The sequence below is a fragment of the Hippocampus zosterae genome, chromosome 12 (assembly GCF_025434085.1).
Source record: "Hippocampus zosterae strain Florida chromosome 12, ASM2543408v3, whole genome shotgun sequence".
Lineage (NCBI taxonomy): Eukaryota > Metazoa > Chordata > Actinopteri > Syngnathiformes > Syngnathidae > Hippocampus > Hippocampus zosterae.
The window spans coordinates 13,480,705-13,507,447 of NC_067462.1; positions in this window are offsets into that span (position 1 = coordinate 13,480,705).

A 26,743-nucleotide genomic window follows, 5' to 3' on the forward strand; every position below is an offset into this window, starting at 1 on the left:
TGTAACTGTGCATTATAAATAATGTCACATTTGCACTATGTTTTACTGGATCTACAACTAAACTAGGTCCTCGTTTCTGGGAGAGTCCACAGCACCTCCTGTATCACAACCATTCTGCCGGCACACCTTCAGCAGCACGATGTTTCTAACGGGAGCTGGAGGGTGATCAGCTTCATTGAAGAACAGGAGGAGGAGAGGCACAACGTTTGTCATTTGTGATATGTTTTTAGACTTTTCTCCTAACTAAAAAAACTATGTCTTGTTAATTTCTTGATATAGTTCTTGTATTTAAATATTTTAACAATCAAATATTTTTCAACTGTGTTTTAGATATGAATTGTATGAAATAAATCAGTGAAGCCCCATTCAAATTCTACTCTATCTAATCTGCTCGATCACACTGCTGTCAACCTGCTGTACCTCCAAACTCCTTGGCTTACTCGCAGTTGGAGGGTTCCCCCCGAACGGGGGGACAAATCAAGGAACCAATCCCTGCACCCCGAACGGGGTGCCCTTACGGCCGTTTTTTTTTTTTCGGCTAACCGCCCCCTGAACCTGGCAGGGTGGCGGGCGGACCTTTTGCTCCAGGCGGGGGACATAGAGACAAATCCGGGGCCCACACAGACACTCTCACGCACGCAACAAACACACACACAACAAACTACCTGGACATGCGACATTTGCACACAACAGATTACAAGAAGACAGACATCCTTCAGATGCAACCACCACACACCACACTGGGTACACAAACATTGCACAAACATAAACACTAGACAATACAACATAACATGGAAATGCAGACTACATCCCAAAACACCACCACGAACAACAACACCTCGTAGGACACCAACAGGCAGCAGAGCACAAACAGACCAAAACAACACACTCGCCTCACCAACACTACCCTCAAACGCAACACGGACAGACAACTCCAACAGAGATACAACAAACACAAGACCACCCCCCCAAACCTGGACCTGCAATAGCTGCAATAGAATCATCACACGCAGACAAACCTCACTCAGATGCAACTCAACACACCCACACTGGATACACAGACATTGCTCCGGCATCACCACCCGCCAATACACAAACACGTGGACATGCAGAACACACACGCAAACAACAAACACCCCAACACCACAACCCCCGAACAACCCACAAAGAACAACACCCACCAACAAAAACAACAAACACACACTGACCATACTACAAATAAACATCAACGGCATCCAAAACAAGAAAACAGAACTAGAAGAACTCGCCTCACAACAGCACGCAGACATCATCACCATACAAGAAACCAAACTAGAAAAACAACACAACACACCTCGTCTCACCAACTACACCAGCATTAGGAAAGACAGAGAACACAAGGGAGGAGGAGGACTGCTAACATACATTCACAAATCAGTCACATTCACTCCCATGAACATCCCCAACAACATTAACACCAACACTACAGAAATTCAAACCGTAAAGATTCACATAACCAACCACAAAAGACTACACATATGCAACATGTATATACCCCCCAGAGATACCACCCGACCAGACCACGCCACAGAAGATACAGACATCACCAACACCTTCCAATACATAAACTCGCTGAACAACACCATTCTAACCGCAGACATCAACGCTCACTCAACACAATGGCACTCTCCCTACGACGACCACAGAGGCACCCTCATTGCAGACATACTACAGAACTCCCAACAAATCACTCTAAACGCAAACACACCTACCAGAAAACCTACAAACATCAACCAACAACCAACATCACCGGACATCACAACAGCCAGCAACAGCATCACAAACAGAACAACATGGACCACAATACACGCACTCAGTTCAGACCACCTTCCTATCAAAATCACACACAACACGCGTGCTCCTTTCCGCCTACAACAACACCTTCAAACTTACACAAATTACAGGAAAGCAGACTGGGAAGGATACACCTCTGAAATAGAATCAGCACTGGAGAACTTAACCATACCTGACAACATCCACACAGCCAACACCATGCTCACAAACCTCATACTTACAGCAGACAAACACCACATACCCCACGGAAAAATAAAAAGCAAATCACTTCTCCTACCACAACACATCAGAACACTCATCAGCCAAAGAAACGACATCAGACAACAAAACCACCAAGACCCACGCATCACAGACCTAAACAAAGAAATAGACAAACAAATCCAAAAACACAAACAAGAGCTATGGAAAGAACACTTAACGGATGCATGGAACCACAGACACAAACAATACATACTCTGGAACACAGTAACAAGACTATCTAACAAAGAACAAAAAGCACCAGAAAACACCACAATACAGTTCGGACAACACACGGCAATATCCAACAAACAGAAAGCACGAGCATTCAACAAACAATTCACCAACATAATACAACACAAAACCAACAGAACATACAGACAACTACAACGCAAAATACGAAAACTCAACACCACGCCCATAACCATCACAGAACAACAAGTCAAACAAGCACTACAACGCTCCAAAAGCAACAACTCCACAGGCCCAGACAACATAAACATCAGACATCTGAAACACCTAGGCCCCAAAGCAATAACACTACTCACACACACTTACAACACATCACTCAACACCAACACCATCCCCGCAATATGGAAGACTGCAAAAATAATCCCAATACCAAAACCCAACAAAAACCACGCACTCGGCCCATCCTACAGACCAATAGCACTACTCAGCCCAATAGCCAAAACAATGGAAAAGGTAATACTACCCTTCATTACCAACAACACTCAACTACCCTCTCACCAACACGGCTTCCGAAAACAACACTCCACAACCACAGCACTACACCACATACACAACATCATAGCCACAGGTTTCAATCAACAAAAACCACCACAACGAACAGTTGCCATAGCCCTAGACATGTCCAAAGCCTTTGACACGGTAAACCTACACACACTCACAAACAAACTCAACAACACTAACACCCCAAACATCATCATCAAATACATCTTCAACTACATAAGGGGACGCAGACAATACACTCAACACCGGGGGGAAACATCAGAACACAGAAACACGAAAACGGGGGTACCACAGGGGGGAGTACTTTCACCAACACTATTCAACATATACATGGCAGACTTACCACAACCACCTCCAAATGTACACACAGTTACATATGCAGACGACATCACCATTCTATCCACACATGTCAAACCACAACAGGCACAACAACAAGTACAAAAATATCTCCACGACATATACAACTGGACAAAACAGAACCAACTCACACTCAACGCAGACAAAACCACCACCACTCTGTTCACACCGGATCCGGCAGAATACGGCAACAGGCTCACTTTACAAATAGATAACACCACCCTACCCACAGTCCGCGAACCCAAAATACTGGGATTAACATGGGACCCCAAACTCACCTTCTCAAAACACACACAACACACTCTAACCCGCGCCAAGCAATCAAACAAAATACTTAAAGCCTTAACAACCACTCACTGGGGAAAATCCAAAGAAACTATACTCACCACATACAAAGCAACCACACTCACACGCCTCGAATACGCAAACACTATATGGTCACCAACACTATCGGACACAAACAAGACAAAACTCCAGACCACACAGAACACAGCACTCAGAATAGCAACAGGATGCACACAAGACACAAACATACAACACTTGCATGAGGAAACAAAAACTCTCCCACTGAACACCCATCTAAAACTACACGGATCGCAAATCAGACAAAAAGCCCAACACCCAACCCACCCACTACACCCACTCACTCAACAACCACCACCACCCAGACAAAAGAAACAAAACAATCTTCCACAACAACAACTACACACACAACAAAGACACAGCACCACAGGACACCAACAACGACACCATAAAACAGAACATGAAAGACATACACAACCACTTTGTACAAACACACTTGGACACCAGACAACACAACAAAGTAATACATGCACCAGCACCAGAAATAGACCCATCAGAGCAAGACCTACCACACAGAACCAGACAACTCCTAGCACAACTCCGAACCAACAAATCACCAGCCCTCCACTCCTACCTACACAACATTACACCGGACACACACCCAACACCACTCTGTGCGCTATGCGGCACGCAAGTGCACGACACACAACACCTGTTCACCTGCACAAACATACCCACCACACTGACTCCGGAGGACCTCTGGCGAAACCCAAGCGGAGTGGCGGCACTGCTCGCCCGCTGGGCGGAGGGGGGGGGGGGTCTGGGGATCCGGGAGACGGAGTGAGGGCCCGGTCCCCCAATGTCGGGGCACGGGTGGGGTCGACAACAACAACAACAACATAAAAAAAGACTTCCCCTTTAAATATTCCTGCTGCATAATATATCTCCTTTCCTTTCGTAAAGGATGGTCAGAACCTTTCCTAAGCATTATTAAAATTTAGACGATCTTTGCTCCAGGTGCTACCGGCTCATCTCACTCGGTTAGGATAGGAAAGGAAAGTTCCTATGCCAAAATGATAATCCAAAAAGGGCCCCTGTTGGTGGATAATCAGGCCATGGGAGGTGTGAGTAAATTGTGAGGGGGTGTTGGCTGGAGCTAGAAATAATTTTGGTGTCTTGTCCCTGCAGTAGGTTCATTAAAAGAGCAACCAGTGTTTTCACCACCATGGTCGGATCTTACTCTGGAGGGTAACCCATACAGGCAGGTGGCTTGGACAAAATATTTCAACACTGTCAAAGCTGTGTTGTCTGTGCTCCATTTGAAGGTACGTTATTAGCCTGGAATTCCCATCAATGCCGGCATGTGTCACAAACACCCACCTGTAAAACAAACATGAAAAGAATAATGATTAAATACAAGAAAACAATCAAGTTTCATATCTTGTTTGAAATATCATCTCGGTAGAGAAGGTATTGCTGTGCACTTAAGACTACATGGAGGCAATTTGGAGTTTGTGTAACTTGGATATACAAATGATAAAATTCAATTTAATCTGTGCTGTCCATACAATATGGCTTTCTAATGCTCCCACGAGTACAAATATAAGATGATCCCTTATTACCGAATGAGACGCATATGCCCATCTATGTGCCATAAACTATTGGGGAATGGCACATAGTATGTTCTTCTAGCCACAGTCTGGCTCCATCTCTGGGCTGCAGCAGCTGGCTCAATACGGTTGAGGATTTCTCGAACTCTTTTTCTTTGTACTACAATACCATCAGCACGCAGGTATGCCCTCATCATCTGCAACAGGTTCATAAAACAACACAATAAAGAAAGTACACTTTCACAATGAATATAATGATATATACATGAAGGGACAAGAGTATGTAGCAGAACACTTGCTTCCGAGCCTGATCTGGGAAATTGGCTGTGCAATCTTCTGACATGCTCTGACATGCTCAACAACATCATCAATGCACAACATCATGAATGGGAGTAAATCTATTTCTGGCTGAAATCTGAAAAAACTTCATTTTTTTATGCAGGTATGAAGAGGAACAACACAACATCTCAGTGATGGCTCTCACTGTAAAGCCCTGAGTGGGGAGCAGCTCAATTTGATCACTTGTAATGTCAAGTGCTGGTCTTCCTCGTCTACCTAAAGTATGGAAATAAAAGGATTAAGGAATTCAAGCAAACGAATCACTACGTGTTTTTTATATACTGTATACAGTACAGGCATATAGACACAGATGTACATAAAAGTATATGCAGCTTCAAAACCACGAGCAGCTATTTTCTCTAACCATTTTACTCAAGAAAAAAATAATTCAAACTTATAATTGAATAACTAAAAGATCACTAGTTATTGCTTAAAAGTGTACAGCCATCGCGTTACTTAATAGTCTACTGATTTGCAGGAAAACCACTGGTATAAAACGACGTTTGACAGGGTGATAGAAGGTAAGTCACAGCAAGTCGTCAGTAAAACCCGTGTGTAGTTCGAATAAAAATACATACGAAAAACCAATGACAAAAAATGGTAGCCATTTTACCTGTGTGCAAACGATGTGCCACATGGGAACAAACACGTCCACCATTAGGAGTGGGTCCCGCAATGATGACAGATCGGAGATCTATTGGACTTTGAATCAAACTTTGAATAGTATCAGCGCTAAACTGGTCACTAACTCTTCTTAAATTAGCAATTGAAATGTTTATCGCGCGTGCTTCACTTTCACCGGCAGACCCTTGATGACAGGCACTCTCTATTGCCCTGCACCTTCGCCGAATACGTCTCAGGACACTGTCCGCCATTGTTGTTTTAAAAAACTAAGTGGGCACAGAATTTCCAAAATCATGAGCCCTGACTGGTGGGATGACACTATTTTGAAACGTACAGCCAATAGGATACCGTTACATGTTTTCGTAATCATCCTTATTTGCATTTAATGCAAGTACAGTGTAATGTCACTAGCACTACAAGTGGGCACATTTATGGCCTTACATGTTCACTAGTAAGCGTCAAAATCATCTTACCAGTGAACTAGTGGGCACATTTATGGCCTTAAATGTTCAGTAGTAAGCGTCAAAATAATCTTATTAGTGAACTAGTGGGCGTTTTGCGGCTTACATGTTCACTAGTAAGCGTCAAAATGACCTTACTAGTGAACTAGTGAGCGTTTTGTGGCTTACATGTTCACTAGTAAGCGTCAAAATGACCTTACTAGTAAACTAGTGAGCGTTTTGTGGCTTACATGTTCACTAGTAAGCGTCAAAATGATCTTACTAGTGAACTATTGGGCGTTTTGTGGCTTACATGTTCACTAGTAAGCCTCAAAATGATCTTACTAGTGAACTAGTAGGCGATGTGTGGCTTACATGTCAACTAGTAAGCCTCAAAATGAACTTACTAGTGAACTAGTGGGCACATTTATGGCCTTACATGTTCACTAGTAAGCGTCAAAATGATCTTACTAGTGAACTAGTGGGCGTTTTGTTGCTTACATGTTCACTAGTAAGCGTCAAAATGACCTTACTAGTGAACTAGTGGGCGTTTTGTGGCTTACATGTTCACTAGTAAGCGTCAAAATGATCTTACTAGTGAACGAGTGAGCGTTTTGTGGCTGACATGTTCATAAATAAGCGTCAAAATGATCTTACTAGGGAACTAGTGGGCGTTTTGTGGCTTACATGTTCACTAGGAAGCGTCAAAATTACCTTACTAGTGAACCAGTGAGCGTTTTGTGGCTTACATGTTCACTAGTAAGCGTCAAAATGACCTTACTAGTGAACTAGTGAGCGTTTTGTGGCTTACATGTTCACTAGTAAGCGTCAAAATGATCTTACTAGTGAACTAGTGGGCGTTCTGTGGCTTACATGTTCACTAGAAGCCTCAAAATTATCTTACTAGTGAACTAGCGGGCGTTTTGTGGCTTACATGTCAACTAGTAAGCCTCAAAATGATCTTACTAGTGAACTAGTGGGCACATTTATGGCCTTACATGTTCACTAGTAAGCGTCAAAATGACCTTACTAGTGAACTAGTGGGCAATATGGAATAAATACTCAAAGGGCTTGCCAGGCAAGCCCATTGAGTATTTAAAGGGTTCAAAGGGCTTGCCTGGCAAGCCCTTTGAGTATTTATTCATCCGTGATGGTATTGTAGACCAATGAGAGCACGTCCGACAGACACGTGGACTTCGGGCGGCCAATCATGATGCATTTCGAGCCAAGCCCCAACAAAAACGGAGGAGAAAACTTTCAGACGCTTTGAAAGCTTTTGGGGTACATATTACTCTTGTTGTTACACAAAATTTTGTTTTACGATTATTTTAGGCGGTAACGTTATGGTGTAAATGTCAAATACGTGGTCAATTTATCAAGATGAAGCCTGCTTAAAAATTTGCTCCAACAATTTTGGAGATGTGTCTGACTTTGACAGCAATGGCGGCAGTTCAACGCTGACAGTCGCAGTCGGGTGCAGATTTATTTCGGCAGGACTTTCTAAAATCTGCCGTTTGCTCTGACAGTTCTCTGTCTGACAGTCACATTTTGTCTTATTACTCACAAGCTAATTGACATTTAAAAAAAGAGTTAATGTTTGGAACACGATTTTGCTCTTACTGTTTGCTGCCTTAGTTCGTTTGAAATATTCGCTTCCTGCATTACATGAAGTACATTTTTTAATATTCACAAGACTGTAACTGTGCATTATAAATAATGTCACATTTGCACTATGTTTTACTGGATCTACAACTAAACTAGGTCCTCGTTTCTGGGAGAGTCCACAGCACCTCCTGTATCACAACCATTCTGCCGGCACACCTTCAGCAGCACGATGTTTCTAACGGGAGCTGGAGGGTGATCAGCTTCATTGAAGAACAGGAGGAGGAGAGGCACAACGTTTGTCATTTGTGATATGTTTTTAGACTTTTCTCCTAACTAAAAAAACTATGTTTTGTTAATTTCTTGATATAGTTCTTGTATTTAAATATTTTAACAATCAAATATTTTTCAACTGTGTTTTAGATATGAATTGTATGAAATAAATCAGTGAAGCCCCATTCAAATTCTACTCTATCTAATCTGCTCGATCACACTGCTGTCAACCTGCTGTACCTCCAAACGCCTTGGCTTACTCGCAGTTGGAGGGTTCCCCCCGAACGGGGGGACAAATCAAGGAACCAATCCCTGCACCCCGAACGGGGTGCCCTTACGGCCGTTTTTTTTTTTTTTCGGCTAACCGCCCCCTGAACCTGGCAGGGTGGCGGGCGGACCTTTTGCTCCAGGCGGGGGACATAGAGACAAATCCGGGGCCCACACAGACACTCTCACGCACGCAACAAACACACACACAACAAACTACCTGGACATGCGACATTTGCACACAACAGATTACAAGAAGACAGACATCCTTCAGATGCAACCACCACACACCACACTGGGTACACAAACATTGCACAAACATAAACACTAGACAATACAACATAACATGGAAATGCAGACTACATCCCAAAACACCACCACGAACAACAACACCTCGTAGGACACCAACAGGCAGCAGAGCACAAACAGACCAAAACAACACACTCGCCTCACCAACACTACCCTCAAAGGCAACACGGACAGACAACTCCAACAGAGATACAACAAACACAAGACCACCCCCCCAAACCTGGACCTGCAATAGCTGCAATAGAATCATCACACGCAGACAAACCTCACTCAGATGCAACTCAACACACCCACACTGGATACACAGACATTGCTCCGGCATCACCACCCGCCAATACACAAACACGTGGACATGCAGAACACACACGCAAACAACAAACACCCCAACACCACAACCCCCGAACAACCCACAAAGAACAACACCCACCAACAAAAACAACAAACACACACTGACCATACTACAAATAAACATCAACGGCATCCAAAACAAGAAAACAGAACTAGAAGAACTCGCCTCACAACAGCACGCAGACATCATCACCATACAAGAAACCAAACTAGAAAAACAACACAACACACCTCGTCTCACCAACTACACCAGCATTAGGAAAGACAGAGAACACAAGGGAGGAGGAGGACTGCTCACATACATTCACAAATCAGTCACATTCACTCCCATGAACATCCCCAACAACATTAACACCAACACTACAGAAATTCAAACCGTAAAGATTCACATAACCAACCACAAAAGACTACACATATGCAACATGTATATACCCCCCAGAGATACCACCCGACCAGACCACGCCACAGAAGACACAGACATCACCAACACCTTCCAATACATAAACTCGCTGAACAACACCATTCTAACCGCAGACATCAACGCTCACTCAACACAATGGCACTCTCCCTACGACGACCACAGAGGCACCCTCATTGCAGACATACTACAGAACTCCCAACAAATCACTCTAAACGCAAACACACCTACCAGAAAACCTACAAACATCAACCAACAACCAACATCACCGGACATCACAACAGCCAGCAACAGCATCACAAACAGAACAACATGGACCACAATACACGCACTCAGTTCAGACCACCTTCCTATCAAAATCACACACAACACGCGTGCTCCTTTCCGCCTACAACAACACCTTCAAACTTACACAAATTACAGGAAAGCAGACTGGGAAGGATACACCTCTGAAATAGAATCAGCACTGGAGAACATAACCATACCTGACAACATCCACACAGCCAACACCATGCTCACAAACCTCATACTTACAGCAGACAAACACCACATACCCCACGGAAAAATAAAAAGCAAATCACTTCTCCTACCACAACACATCAGAACACTCATCAGCCAAAGAAACGACATCAGACAACAAAACCACCAAGACCCACGCATCACAGACCTAAACAAAGAAATAGACACACAAATCCAAAAACACAAACAAGAGCTATGGAAAGAACACTTAACGGATGCATGGAACCACAGACACAAACAACACATACTCTGGAACACAGTAACAAGACTATCAAACAAAGAACAAAAAGCACCAGAAAACACCACAATACAGTTCGGACAACACACGGCAATATCCAACAAACAGAAAGCACGAGCATTCAACAAACAATTCACCAACATAATACAACACAAAACCAACAGAACATACAGACAACTACAACGCAAAATACGAAAACTCAACACCACGCCCATAACCATCACAGAACAACAAGTCAAACAAGCACTACAACGCTCCAAAAGCAACAACTCCACAGGCCCAGACAACATAAACATCAGACATCTGAAACACCTAGGCCCCAAAGCAATAACACTACTCACACACACTTACAACACATCACTCAACACCAACACCATCCCCGCAATATGGAAGACTGCAAAAATAATCCCAATACCAAAACCCAACAAAAACCACGCACTCGGCCCATCTTACAGACCAATAGCACTACTCAGCCCAATAGCCAAAACAATGGAAAAGGTAATACTACCCTTCATTACCAACAACACTCAACTACCCTCTCACCAACACGGCTTCCGAAAACAACACTCCACAACCACAGCACTACACCACATACACAACATCATAGCCACAGGTTTCAATCAACAAAAACCACCACAACGAACAGTTGCCATAGCCCTAGACATGTCCAAAGCCTTTGACACGGTAAACCTACACACACTCACAAACAAACTCAACACTAACACCCCAAACATCATCATCAAATACATCTTCAACTACATAAGGGGACGCAGACAATACACTCAATACCGGGGGGAAACATCAGAACATAGAAACACGAAAACGGGGGTACCACAGGGGGGAGTACTTTCACCAACACTATTCAACATATACATGGCAGACTTACCACAACCACCTCCAAATGTACACACAGTTACATATGCAGACGACATCACCATTCTATCCACACATGTCAAACCACAACAGGCACAACAACAAGTACAAAAATATCTCCACGACATATACAACTGGACAAAACAGAACCAACTCACACTCAACGCAGACAAAACCACCACCACTCTGTTCACACCGGATCCGGCAGAATACAGCAACAGGCTCACTTTACAAATAGATAACACCACCCTATCCACAGTCCGCGAACCCAAAATACTGGGATTAACATGGGACCCCAAACTCACCTTCTCAAAACACACACAACACACTCTAACCCGCGCCAAGCAATCAAACAAAATACTTAAAGCCTTAACAACCACTCACTGGGGAAAATCCAAAGAAACTATACTCACCACATACAAAGCAACCACACTCACACGCCTCGAATACGCAAACACTATATGGTCACCAACACTATCGGACACAAACAAGACAAAACTCCAGACCACACAGAACACAGCACTCAGAATAGCAACAGGATGCACACAAGACACAAACATACAACACTTGCATGAGGAAACAAAAACTCTCCCACTGAACATCCATCTAAAACTACACGCATCGCAAATCAGACAAAAAGCCCAACACCCAACCCACCCACTACACCCACTCACTCAACAACCACCACCACCCAGACAAAAGAAACAAACAATCTTCCACAACAACAACTACACACACAACAAAGACACAGCACCACAGGACACCAACAACGACACCATAAAACAGAACATGAAAGACATACACACCCACTTTGTACAAACACACTTGGACACCAGACAACACAACAAAGTAATACATGCACCAGCACCAGAAATAGACCCATCAGAGCAAGACCTACCACACAGAACCAGACAACTCCTAGCACAACTCCGAACCAACAAATCACCAGCCCTCCACTCCTACCTACACAACATTACACCGGACACACACCCAACACCACTCTGTGCGCTATGCGGCACGCAAGTGCACGACACACAACACCTGTTCACCTGCACAAACATACCCACCACACTGACTCCGGAGGACCTCTGGCGAAACCCAAGCGGAGTGGCGGCCCTGCTCGCCCGCTGGGCGGAGGAGGGGGGTCTGGGGATCCGGGAGACGGAGTGAGGGCCCGGTCCCCCAATGTCGGGGCACGGGTGGGGTCGACAACAACAACAACAACAACATAAAAAAAGACTTCCCCTTTAAATATTCCTGCTGCATAATATATCTCCTTTCCTTTCGTAAAGGATGGTCAGAACCTTTCCTAAGCATTATTAAAATTTAGACGATCTTTGCTCCAGGTGCTACCGGCTCATCTCACTCGGTTAGGATAGGAAAGGAAAGTTCCTATGCCAAAATGATAATCCAAAAAGGACCCCTGTTGGTGGATAATCAGGCCATGGGAGGTGTGAGTAAATTGTGAGGGGGTGTTGGCTGGAGCTAGAAATAATTTTGGTGTCTTGTCCCTGCAGTAGGTTCATTAAAAGAGCAACCAGTGTTTTCACCACCATGGTCGGATCTTACTCTGGAGGGTAACCCATACAGGCAGGTGGCTTGGACAAAATATTTCAACACTGTCAAAGCTGTGTTGTCTGTGCTCCAGTTGAAGGTACGTTATTAGCCTGGAATTCCCATCAATGCCGGCATGTGTCACAAACACCCACCTGTAAAACAAACATGAAAAGAATAATGATTAAATACAAGAAAACAATCAAGTTTCATATCTTGTTTGAAATATCATCTCGGTAGAGAAGGTATTGCTGTGCACTTAAGACTACATGGAGGCAATTTGGAGTTTGTGTAACTTGGATATACAAATGATAAAATTCAATTTAATCTGTGCTGTCCATACAATATGGCTTTCTAATGCTCCCACGAGTACAAATATAAGATGATCCCTTATTACCGAATGAGACGCATATGCCCATCTATGTGCCATAAACTATTGGGGAATGGCACATAGTATGTTCTTCTAGCCACAGTCTGGCTCCATCTCTGGGCTGCAGCAGCTGGCTCAATACGGTTGAGGATTTCTCGAACTCTTTTTCTTTGTACTACAATACCATCAGCACGCAGGTATGCCCTCATCATCTGCAACAGGTTCATAAAACAACACAATAAAGAAAGTACACTTTCACAATGAATATAATGATATATACATGAAGGGACAAGAGTATGTAGCAGAACACTTGCTTCCGAGCCTGATCTGGGAAATTGGCTGTGCAATCTTCTGACATGCTCTTCCAGGTCAACATCATGAATGGGAGTAAATCTATTTCTGGCTGAAATCTGAAAAAACTTCATTTTTTTATGCAGGTATGAAGAGGAACAACACAACATCTCAGTGATGGCTCTCACTGTAAAGCCCTGAGTGGGGAGCAGTTCAATTTGATCACTTGTAATGTCAAGTGCTGGTCTTCCTCGTCTACCTAAAGTATGGAAATAAAAGGATTAAGGAATTCAAGCAAACGAATCACTACGTGTTTTTTATATACTGTATACAGTACAGGCATATAGACACAGATGTACATAAAAGTATATGCAGCTTCAAAACCACGAGCAGCTATTTTCTCTAACCATTTTACTCAAGAAAAAAATAATTCAAACTTATAATTGAATAACTAAAAGATCACTAGTTATTGCTTAAAAGTGTACAGCCATCGCGTTACTTAATAGTCTACTGATTTGCAGGAAAACCACTGGTATAAAACGACGTTTGACAGGGTGATAGAAGGTAAGTCACAGCAAGTCGTCAGTAAAACCCGTGTGTAGTTCGAATAAAAATACATACGAAAAACCAATGACAAAAAATGGTAGCCATTTTACCTGTGTGCAAACGATGTGCCACATGGGAACAAACACGTCCACCATTAGGAGTGGGTCCCGCAATGATGACAGATCGGAGATCTATTGGACTTTGAATCAAACTTTGAATAGTATCAGCGCTAAACTGGTCACTAACTCTTCTTAAATTAGCAATTGAAATGTTTATCGCGCGTGCTTCACTTTCACCGGCAGACCCTTGATGACAGGCACTCTCTATTGCCCTGCACCTTCGCCGAATACGTCTCAGGACACTGTCCGCCATTGTTGTTTTAAAAAACTAAGTGGGCACAGAATTTCCAAAATCATGAGCCCTGACTGGTGGGATGACACTATTTTGAAACGTACAGCCAATAGGATACCGTTACATGTTTTCGTAATCATCCTTATTTGCATTTAATGCAAGTACAGTGTAATGTCACTAGCACTACAAGTGGGCACATTTATGGCCTTACATGTTCACTAGTAAGCGTCAAAATCATCTTACCAGTGAACTAGTGGGCACATTTATGGCCTTAAATGTTCATTAGTAAGCGTCAAAATAATCTTATTAGTGAACTAGTGGGCGTTTTGCGGCTTACATGTTCACTAGTAAGCGTCAAAATGACCTTACTAGTGAATATTTAAATATTTTAACAATCAAATATTTTTCAACTGTTTTTTAGATATGAATTGTATGAAATAAATCAGTGAAGCCCCATTCAAATTCTACTCTATCTAATCTGCTCGATCACACTGCTGTCAACCTGCTGTACCTCCAAACTCCTTGGCTTACTCGCAGTTGGAGGGTTCCCCCCGAACGGGGGGACAAATCAAGGAACCAATCCCTGCACCCCGAACGGGGTGCCCTTACGGCCGTTTTTTTTTTTTTCGGCTAACCGCCCCCTGAACCTGGCAGGGTGGCTGGCGGACCTTTTGCTCCAGGCGGGGGACATAGAGACAAATCCGGGGCCCCCACAGACACTCTCACGCACGCAACAAACACACACAACAAACTACCTGGACATGCGACATTTGCACACAACAGATTACAAGAAGACAGACATCCTTCAGATGCAACCACCACACACCACACTGGGTACACAAACATTGCACAAACATAAACACTAGACAATACAACATAACATGGAAATGCAGACTACATCCCAAAACACCACCACGAACAACAACACCTCGTAGGACACCAACAGGCAGCAGAGCACAAACAGACCAAAACAACACACTCGCCTCACCAACACTACCCTCAAACGCAACACGGACAGACAACTCCAACAGAGATACAACAAACACAAGACCACCCCCCCAAACCTGGACCTGCAATAGCTGCAATAGAATCATCACACGCAGACAAACCTCACTCAGATGCAACTCAACACACCCACACTGGATACACAGACATTGCTCCGGCATCACCACCCGCCAATACACAAACACGTGGACATGCAGAACACACACGCAAACAACAAACACCCCAACACCACAACCCCCGAACAACCCACAAAGAACAACACCCACCAACAAAAACAACAAACACACACTGACCATACTACAAATAAACATCAACGGCATCCAAAACAAGAAAACAGAACTAGAAGAACTCGCCTCACAACAGCACGCAGACATCATCACCATACAAGAAACCAAACTAGAAAAACAACACAACACACCTCGTCTCACCAACTACACCAGCATTAGGAAAGACAGAGAACACAAGGGAGGAGGAGGACTGCTCACATACATTCACAAATCAGTCACATTCACTCCCATGAACATCCCCAACAACATTAACACCAACACTACAGAAATTCAAACCGTAAAGATTCACATAACCAACCACAAAAGACTACACATATGCAACATGTATATACCCCCCAGAGATACCACCCGACCAGACCACGCCACAGAAGACACAGACATCACCAACACCTTCCAATACATAAACTCGCTGAACAACACCATTCTAACCGCAGACATCAACGCTCACTCAACACAATGGCACTCTCCCTACGACGACCACAGAGGCACCCACATTGCAGACATACTACAAAACTCCCAACAAATCACTCTAAACGCAAACACACCTACCAGAGAACCTACAAACATCAACCAACAACCAACATCACCGGACATCACAACAGCCAGCAACAGCATCACAAACAGAACAAAATGGACCACAATACACGCACTCAGTTCAGACCACCTTCCTATCAAAATCACACACAACACGCGTGCTCCTTTCCGCCTACAACAACACCTTCAAACTTACACAAATTACAGGAAAGCAGACTGGGAAGGATACACCTCTGAAATAGAATCAGCACTGGAGAACATAACCATACCTGACAACATCCACACAGCCAACACCATGCTCACAAACCTCATACTTACAGCAGACAAACACCACATACCCCACGGAAAAATAAAAAGCAAATCACTTCTCCTACCACAACACATCAGAACACTCATCAGCCAAAGAAACGACATCAGACAACAAAACCACCAAGACCCACGCATCACAGACCTAAACAAAGAAATAGACACACAAATCCAAAAACACAAACAAGAGCTATGGAAAGAACACTTAACGGATGCATGGAACCACAGACACAAACAACACATACTCTGGAACACAGTAACAAGACTATCAAACAAAGAACAAAAAGCACCAGAAAACACCACAATACAGTTCGGACAACACACGGCAATATCCAACAAACAGAAAGCACGAGCATTCAACAAACAATTCACCAACATAATACAACACAAAACCAACAGAACATACAGACAACTACAACGCAAAATACGAAAACTCAACACCACGCCCATAACCATCACAGAACAACAAGTCAAACAAGCACTACAACGCTCCAAAAGCAACAACTCCACAGGCCCAGACAACATAAACATCAGACATCTGAAACACCTAGGCCCCAAAGCAATAACACTACTCACACACACTTACAACACATCACTCAACACCAACACCATCCCCGCAATATGGAAGACTGCAAAAATAATCCCAATACCAAAACCCAACAAAAACCACGCACTCGGCCCATCCTACAGACCAATAGCACTACTCAGCCCAATAGCCAAAACAATGGAAAAGGTAATACTACCCTTCATTACCAACAACACTCAACTACCCTCTCACCAACACGGCTTCCGAAAACAACACTCCACAACCACAGCACTACACCACATACACAACATCATAGCCACAGGTTTCAATCAACAAAAACCACCACAACGAACAGTTGCCATAGCCCTAGACATGTCCAAAGCCTTTGACACGGTAAACCTACACACACTCACAAACAAACTCAAAAACACTAACACCCCAAACATCATCATCAAATACATCTTCAACTACATAAGGGGACGCAGACAATACACTCAATACCGGGGGGAAACATCAGAACATAGAAACACGAAAACGGGGGTACCACAGGGGGGAGTACTTTCACCAACACTATTCAACATATACATGGCAGACTTACCACAACCACCTCCAAATGTACACACAGTTACATATGCAGACGACATCACCATTCTATCCACACATGTCAAACCACAACAGGCACAACAACAAGTACAAAAATATCTCCACGACATATACAACTGGACAAAACAGAACCAACTCACACTCAACGCATACAAAACCACCACCACTCTGTTCACACCGGATCCGGCAGAATACAGCAACAGGCTCACTTTACAAATAGATAACACCACCCTACCCACAGTCCGCGAACCCAAAATACTGGGATTAACATGGGACCCCAAACTCACCTTCTCAAAACACACACAACACACTCTAACCCGCGCCAAGCAATCAAACAAAATACTTAAAGCCTTAACAACCACTCACTGGGGAAAATCCAAAGAAACTATACTCACCACATACAAAGCAACCACACTCACACGCCTCGAATACGCAAACACTATATGGTCACCAACACTATCGGACACAAACAAGACAAAACTCCAGACCACACAGAACACCGCACTCGGAATAGCAACAGGATGCACACAAGACACAAACATAGAACACTTGCATGAGGAAACAAAAACTCTCCCACTGAACACCCATCTAAAACTACACGCATCGCAAATCAGACAAAAAGCCCAACACCCAACCCACCCACTACACCCACTCACTCAACAACCACCACCACCCAGACAAAAGAAACAATCTTCCACAACAACAACTACACACACAACAAAGACACAGCACCACAGGACACCAACAACGACACCATAAAACAGAACATGAAAGACATACACACCCACTTTGTACAAACACACTTGGACACCAGACAACACAACAAAGTAATACATGCACCAGCACCAGAAATAGACCCATCAGAGCAAGACCTACCACACAGAACCAGACAACTCCTAGCACAACTCCGAACCAACAAATCACCAGCCCTCCACTCCTACCTACACAACATTACACCGGACACACACCCAACACCACTCTGTGCGCTATGCGGCACGCAAGTGCACGACACACAACACCTGTTCACCTGCACAAACATACCCACCACACTGACTCCGGAGGACCTCTGGCGAAACCCAAGCGGAGTGGCGGCACTGCTCGCCCGCTGGGCGGAGGGGGGGGGGTCTGGGGATCCGGGAGACGGAGTGAGGGCCCGGTCCCCCAATGTCGGGGCACGGGTGGGGTCGACAACAACAACAACAACATAAAAAAAGACTTCCCCTTTAAATATTCCTGCTGCATAATATATCTCCTTTCCTTTCGTAAAGGATGGTCAGAACCTTTCCTAAGCATTATTAAAATTTAGACGATCTTTGCTCCAGGTGCTACCGGCTCATCTCACTCGGTTAGGATAGGAAAGGAAAGTTCCTATGCCAAAATGATAATCCAAAAAGGGCCCCTGTTGGTGGATAATCAGGCCATGGGAGGTGTGAGTAAATTGTGAGGGGGTGTTGGCTGGAGCTAGAAATAATTTTGGTGTCTTGTCCCTGCAGTAGGTTCATTAAAAGAGCAACCAGTGTTTTCACCACCATGGTCGGATCTTACTCTGGAGGGTAACCCATACAGGCAGGTGGCTTGGACAAAATATTTCAACACTGTCAAAGCTGTGTTGTCTGTGCTCCATTTGAAGGTACGTTATTAGCCTGGAATTCCCATCAATGCCGGCATGTGTCACAAACACCCACCTGTAAAACAAACATGAAAAGAATAATGATTAAATACAAGAAAACAATCAAGTTTCATATCTTGTTTGAAATATCATCTCGGTAGAGAAGGTATTGCTGTGCACTTAAGACTACATGGAGGCAATTTGGAGTTTGTGTAACTTGGATATACAAATGATAAAATTCAATTTAATCTGTGCTGTCCATACAATATGGCTTTCTAATGCTCCCACGAGTACAAATATAAGATGATCCCTTATTACCGAATGAGACGCATATGCCCATCTATGTGCCATAAACTATTGGGGAATGGAACATAGTATGTTCTTCTAGCCACAGTCTGGCTCCATCTCTGGGCTGCAGCAGCTGGCTCAATACGGTTGAGGATTTCTCGAACTCTTTTTCTTTGTACTACAATACCATCAGCACGCAGGTATGCCCTCATCATCTGCAACAGGTTCATAAAACAACACAATAAAGAAAGTACACTTTCACAATGAATATAATGATATATACATGAAGGGACAAGAGTATGTAGCAGAACACTTGCTTCCGAGCCTGATCTGGGAAATTGGCTGTGCAATCTTCTGACATGCTCTGACATGCTCAACAACATCATCAATGCACAACATCATGAATGGGAGTAAATCTATTTCTGGCTGAAATCTGAAAAAACTTCATTTTTTTATGCAGGTATGAAGAGGAACAACACAACATCTCAGTGATGGCTCTCACTGTAAAGCCCTGAGTGGGGAGCAGCTCAATTTGATCACTTGTAATGTCAAGTGCTGGTCTTCCTCGTCTACCTAAAGTATGGAAATAAAAGGATTAAGGAATTCAAGCAAACGAATCACTACGTGTTTTTTATATACTGTATACAGTACAGGCATATAGACACAGATGTACATAAAAGTATATGCAGCTTCAAAACCACGAGCAGCTATTTTCTCTAACCATTTTACTCAAGAAAAAAATAATTCAAACTTATAATTGAATAACTAAAAGATCACTAGTTATTGCTTAAAAGTGTACAGCCATCGCGTTACTTAATAGTCTACTGATTTGCAGGAAAACCACTGGTATAAAACGACGTTTGACAGGGTGATAGAAGGTAAGTCACAGCAAGTCGTCAGTAAAACCCGTGTGTAGTTCGAATAAAAATACATACGAAAAACCAATGACAAAAAATGGTAGCCATTTTACCTGTGTGCAAACGATGTGCCACATGGGAACAAACACGTCCACCATTAGGAGTGGGTCCCGCAATGATGACAGATCGGAGATCTATTGGACTTTGAATCAAACTTTGAATAGTATCAGCGCTAAACTGGTCACTAACTCTTCTTAAATTAGCAATTGAAATGTTTATCGCGCGTGCTTCACTTTCACCGGCAGACCCTTGATGACAGGCACTCTCTATTGCCCTGCACCTTCGCCGAATACGTCTCAGGACACTGTCCGCCATTGTTGTTTTAAAAAACTAAGTGGGCACAGAATTTCCAAAATCATGAGCCCTGACTGGTGGGATGACACTATTTTGAAACGTACAGCCAATAGGATACCGTTACATGTTTTCGTAATCATCCTTATTTGCATTTAATGCAAGTACAGTGTAATGTCACTAGCACTACAAGTGGGCACATTTATGGCCTTACATGTTCACTAGTAAGCGTCAAAATCATCTTACCAGTGAACTAGTGGGCACATTTATGGCCTTAAATGTTCACTAGTAAGCGTCAAAATCATCTTACCAGTGAACTAGTGGGCACATTTATGGCCTTAAATGTTCAGTAGTAAGCGTCAAAATAATCTTATTAGTGAACTAGTGAGCGTTTTGTGGCTTACATGTTCACTAGTAAGCGTCAAAATGACCTTACTAGTAAACTAGTGAGCGTTTTGTGGCTTACATGTTCACTAGTAAGCGTCAAAATGATCTTACTAGTGAACTATTGGGCGTTTTGTGGCTTACATGTTCACTAGTAAGCCTCAAAATGATCTTACTAGTGAACTAGTAGGCGATGTGTGGCTTACATGTCAACTAGTAAGCCTCAAAATGAACTTACTAGTGAACTAGTGGGCACATTTATGGCCTTACATGTTCACTAGTAAGCGTCAAAATGATCTTACTAGTGAACTAGTGGGCGTTTTGTTGCTTACATGTTCACTAGTAAGCGTCAAAATGACCTTACTAGTGAACTAGTGGGCGTTTTGTGGCTTACATGTTCACTAGTAAGCGTCAAAATGATCTTACTAGTGAACGAGTGAGCGTTTTGTGGCTGACATGTTCATAAATAAGCGTCAAAATGATCTTACTAGGGAACTAGTGGGCGTTTTGTGGCTTACATGTTCACTAGGAAGCGTCAAAATTACCTTACTAGTGAACCAGTGAGCGTTTTGTGGCTTACATGTTCACTAGTAAGCGTCAAAATGACCTTACTAGTGAACTAGTGAGCGTTTTGTGGCTTACATGTTCACTAGTAAGCGTCAAAATGATCTTACTAGTGAACTAGTGGGCGTTCTGTGGCTTACATGTTCACTAGAAGCCTCAAAATTATCTTACTAGTGAACTAGCGGGCGTTTTGTGGCTTACATGTCAACTAGTAAGCCTCAAAATGATCTTACTAGTGAACTAGTGGGCACATTTATGGCCTTACATGTTCACTAGTAAGCGTCAAAATGACCTTACTAGTGAACTAGTGGGCAATATGGAATAAATACTCAAAGGGCTTGCCAGGCAAGCCCATTGAGTATTTAAAGGGTTCAAAGGGCTTGCCTGGCAAGCCCTTTGAGTATTTATTCATCCGTGATGGTATTGTAGACCAATGAGAGCACGTCCGACAGACACGTGGACTTCGGGCGGCCAATCATGATGCATTTCGAGCCAAGCCCCAACAAAAACGGAGGAGAAAACTTTCAGACGCTTTGAAAGCTTTTGGGGTACATATTACTCTTGTTGTTACACAAAATTTTGTTTTACGATTATTTTAGGCGGTAACGTTATGGTGTAAATGTCAAATACGTGGTCAATTTATCAAGATGAAGCCTGCTTAAAAATTTGCTCCAACAATTTTGGAGATGTGTCTGACTTTGACAGCAATGGCGGCAGTTCAACGCTGACAGTCGCAGTCGGGTGCAGATTTATTTCGGCAGGACTTTCTAAAATCTGCCGTTTGCTCTGACAGTTCTCTGTCTGACAGTCACATTTTGTCTTATTACTCACAAGCTAATTGACATTTAAAAAAAGAGTTAATGTTTGGAACACGATTTTGCTCTTACTGTTTGCTGCCTTAGTTCGTTTGAAATATTCGCTTCCTGCATTACATGAAGTACATTTTTTAATATTCACAAGACTGTAACTGTGCATTATAAATAATGTCACATTTGCACTATGTTTTACTGGATCTACAACTAAACTAGGTCCTCGTTTCTGGGAGAGTCCACAGCACCTCCTGTATCACAACCATTCTGCCGGCACACCTTCAGCAGCACGATGTTTCTAACGGGAGCTGGAGGGTGATCAGCTTCATTGAAGAACAGGAGGAGGAGAGGCACAACGTTTGTCATTTGTGATATGTTTTTAGACTTTTCTCCTAACTAAAAAAAACTATGTTTTGTTAATTTCTTGATATAGTTCTTGTATTTAAATATTTTAACAATCAAATATTTTTCAACTGTGTTTTAGATATGAATTGTATGAAATAAATCAGTGAAGCCCCATTCAAATTCTACTCTATCTAATCTGCTCGATCACACTGCTGTCAACCTGCTGTACCTCCAAACTCCTTGGCTTACTCGCAGTTGGAGGGTTCCCCCCGAACGGGGGGACAAATCAAGGAACCAATCCCTGCACCCCGAACGGGGTGCCCTTACGGCCGTTTTTTTTTTTTTTCGGCTAACCGCCCCCTGAACCTGGCAGGGTGGCGGGCGGACCTTTTGCTCCAGGCGGGGGACATAGAGACAAATCCGGGGCCCACACAGACACTCTCACGCACGCAACAAACACACACACAACAAACTACCTGGACATGCGACATTTGCACACAACAGATTACAAGAAGACAGACATCCTTCAGATGCAACCACCACACACCACACTGGGTACACAAACATTGCACAAACATAAACACTAGACAATACAACATAACATGGAAATGCAGACTACATCCCAAAACACCACCACGAACAACAACACCTCGTAGGACACCAACAGGCAGCAGAGCACAAACAGACCAAAACAACACACTCGCCTCACCAACACTACCCTCAAAGGCAACACGGACAGACAACTCCAACAGAGATACAACAAACACAAGACCACCCCCCCAAACCTGGACCTGCAATAGCTGCAATAGAATCATCACACGCAGACAAACCTCACTCAGATGCAACTCAACACACCCACACTGGATACACAGACATTGCTCCGGCATCACCACCCGCCAATACACAAACACGTGGACATGCAGAACACACACGCAAACAACAAACACCCCAACACCACAACCCCCGAACAACCCACAAAGAACAACACCCACCAACAAAAACAACAAACACACACTGACCATACTACAAATAAACATCAACGGCATCCAAAACAAGAAAACAGAACTAGAAGAACTCGCCTCACAACAGCACGCAGACATCATCACCATACAAGAAACCAAACTAGAAAAACAACACAACACACCTCGTCTCACCAACTACACCAGCATTAGGAAAGACAGAGAACACAAGGGAGGAGGAGGACTGCTCACATACATTCACAAATCAGTCACATTCACTCCCATGAACATCCCCAACAACATTAACACCAACACTACAGAAATTCAAACCGTAAAGATTCACATAACCAACCACAAAAGACTACACATATGCAACATGTATATACCCCCCAGAGATACCACCCGACCAGACCACGCCACAGAAGACACAGACATCACCAACACCTTCCAATACATAAACTCGCTGAACAACACCATTCTAACCGCAGACATCAACGCTCACTCAACACAATGGCACTCTCCCTACGACGACCACAGAGGCACCCTCATTGCAGACATACTACAGAACTCCCAACAAATCACTCTAAACGCAAACACACCTACCAGAAAACCTACAAACATCAACCAACAACCAACATCACCGGACATCACAACAGCCAGCAACAGCATCACAAACAGAACAACATGGACCACAATACACGCACTCAGTTCAGACCACCTTCCTATCAAAATCACACACAACACGCGTGCTCCTTTCCGCCTACAACAACACCTTCAAACTTACACAAATTACAGGAAAGCAGACTGGGAAGGATACACCTCTGAAATAGAATCAGCACTGGAGAACTTAACCATACCTGACAACATCCACACAGCCAACACCATGCTCACAAACCTCATACTTACAGCAGACAAACACCACATACCCCACGGAAAAATAAAAAGCAAATCACTTCTCCTACCACAACACATCAGAACACTCATCAGCCAAAGAAACGACATCAGACAACAAAACCACCAAGACCCACGCATCACAGACCTAAACAAAGAAATAGACAAACAAATCCAAAAACACAAACAAGAGCTATGGAAAGAACACTTAACGGATGCATGGAACCACAGACACAAACAATACATACTCTGGAACACAGTAACAAGACTATCTAACAAAGAACAAAAAGCACCAGAAAACACCACAATACAGTTCGGACAACACACGGCAATATCCAACAAACAGAAAGCACGAGCATTCAACAAACAATTCACCAACATAATACAACACAAAACCAACAGAACATACAGACAACTACAACGCAAAATACGAAAACTCAACACCACGCCCATAACCATCACAGAACAACAAGTCAAACAAGCACTACAACGCTCCAAAAGCAACAACTCCACAGGCCCAGACAACATAAACATCAGACATCTGAAACACCTAGGCCCCAAAGCAATAACACTACTCACACACACTTACAACACATCACTCAACACCAACACCATCCCCGCAATATGGAAGACTGCAAAAATAATCCCAATACCAAAACCCAACAAAAACCACGCACTCGGCCCATCCTACAGACCAATAGCACTACTCAGCCCAATAGCCAAAACAATGGAAAAGGTAATACTACCCTTCATTACCAACAACACTCAACTACCCTCTCACCAACACGGCTTCCGAAAACAACACTCCACAACCACAGCACTACACCACATACACAACATCATAGCCACAGGTTTCAATCAACAAAAACCACCACAACGAACAGTTGCCATAGCCCTAGACATGTCCAAAGCCTTTGACACGGTAAACCTACACACACTCACAAACAAACTCAACAACACTAACACCCCAAACATCATCATCAAATACATCTTCAACTACATAAGGGGACGCAGACAATACACTCAACACCGGGGGGAAACATCAGAACACAGAAACACGAAAACGGGGGTACCACAGGGGGGAGTACTTTCACCAACACTATTCAACATATACATGGCAGACTTACCACAACCACCTCCAAATGTACACACAGTTACATATGCAGACGACATCACCATTCTATCCACACATGTCAAACCACAACAGGCACAACAACAAGTACAAAAATATCTCCACGACATATACAACTGGACAAAACAGAACCAACTCACACTCAACGCAGACAAAACCACCACCACTCTGTTCACACCGGATCCGGCAGAATACAGCAACAGGCTCACTTTACAAATAGATAACACCACCCTACCCACAGTCCGCGAACCCAAAATACTGGGATTAACATGGGACCCCAAACTCACCTTCTCAAAACACACACAACACACTCTAACCCGCGCCAAGCAATCAAACAAAATACTTAAAGCCTTAACAACCACTCACTGGGGAAAATCCAAAGAAACTATACTCACCACATACAAAGCAACCACACTCACACGCCTCGAATACGCAAACACTATATGGTCACCAACACTATCGGACACAAACAAGACAAAACTCCAGACCACACAGAACACAGCACTCAGAATAGCAACAGGATGCACACAAGACACAAACATACAACACTTGCATGAGGAAACAAAAACTCTCCCACTGAACACCCATCTAAAACTACACGCATCGCAAATCAGACAAAAAGCCCAACACCCAACCCACCCACTACACCCACTCACTCAACAACCACCACCACCCAGACAAAAGAAACAAACAATCTTCCACAACAACAACTACACACACAACAAAGACACAGCACCACAGGACACCAACAACGACACCATAAAACAGAACATGAAAGACATACACACCCACTTTGTACAAACACACTTGGACACCAGACAACACAACAAAGTAATAC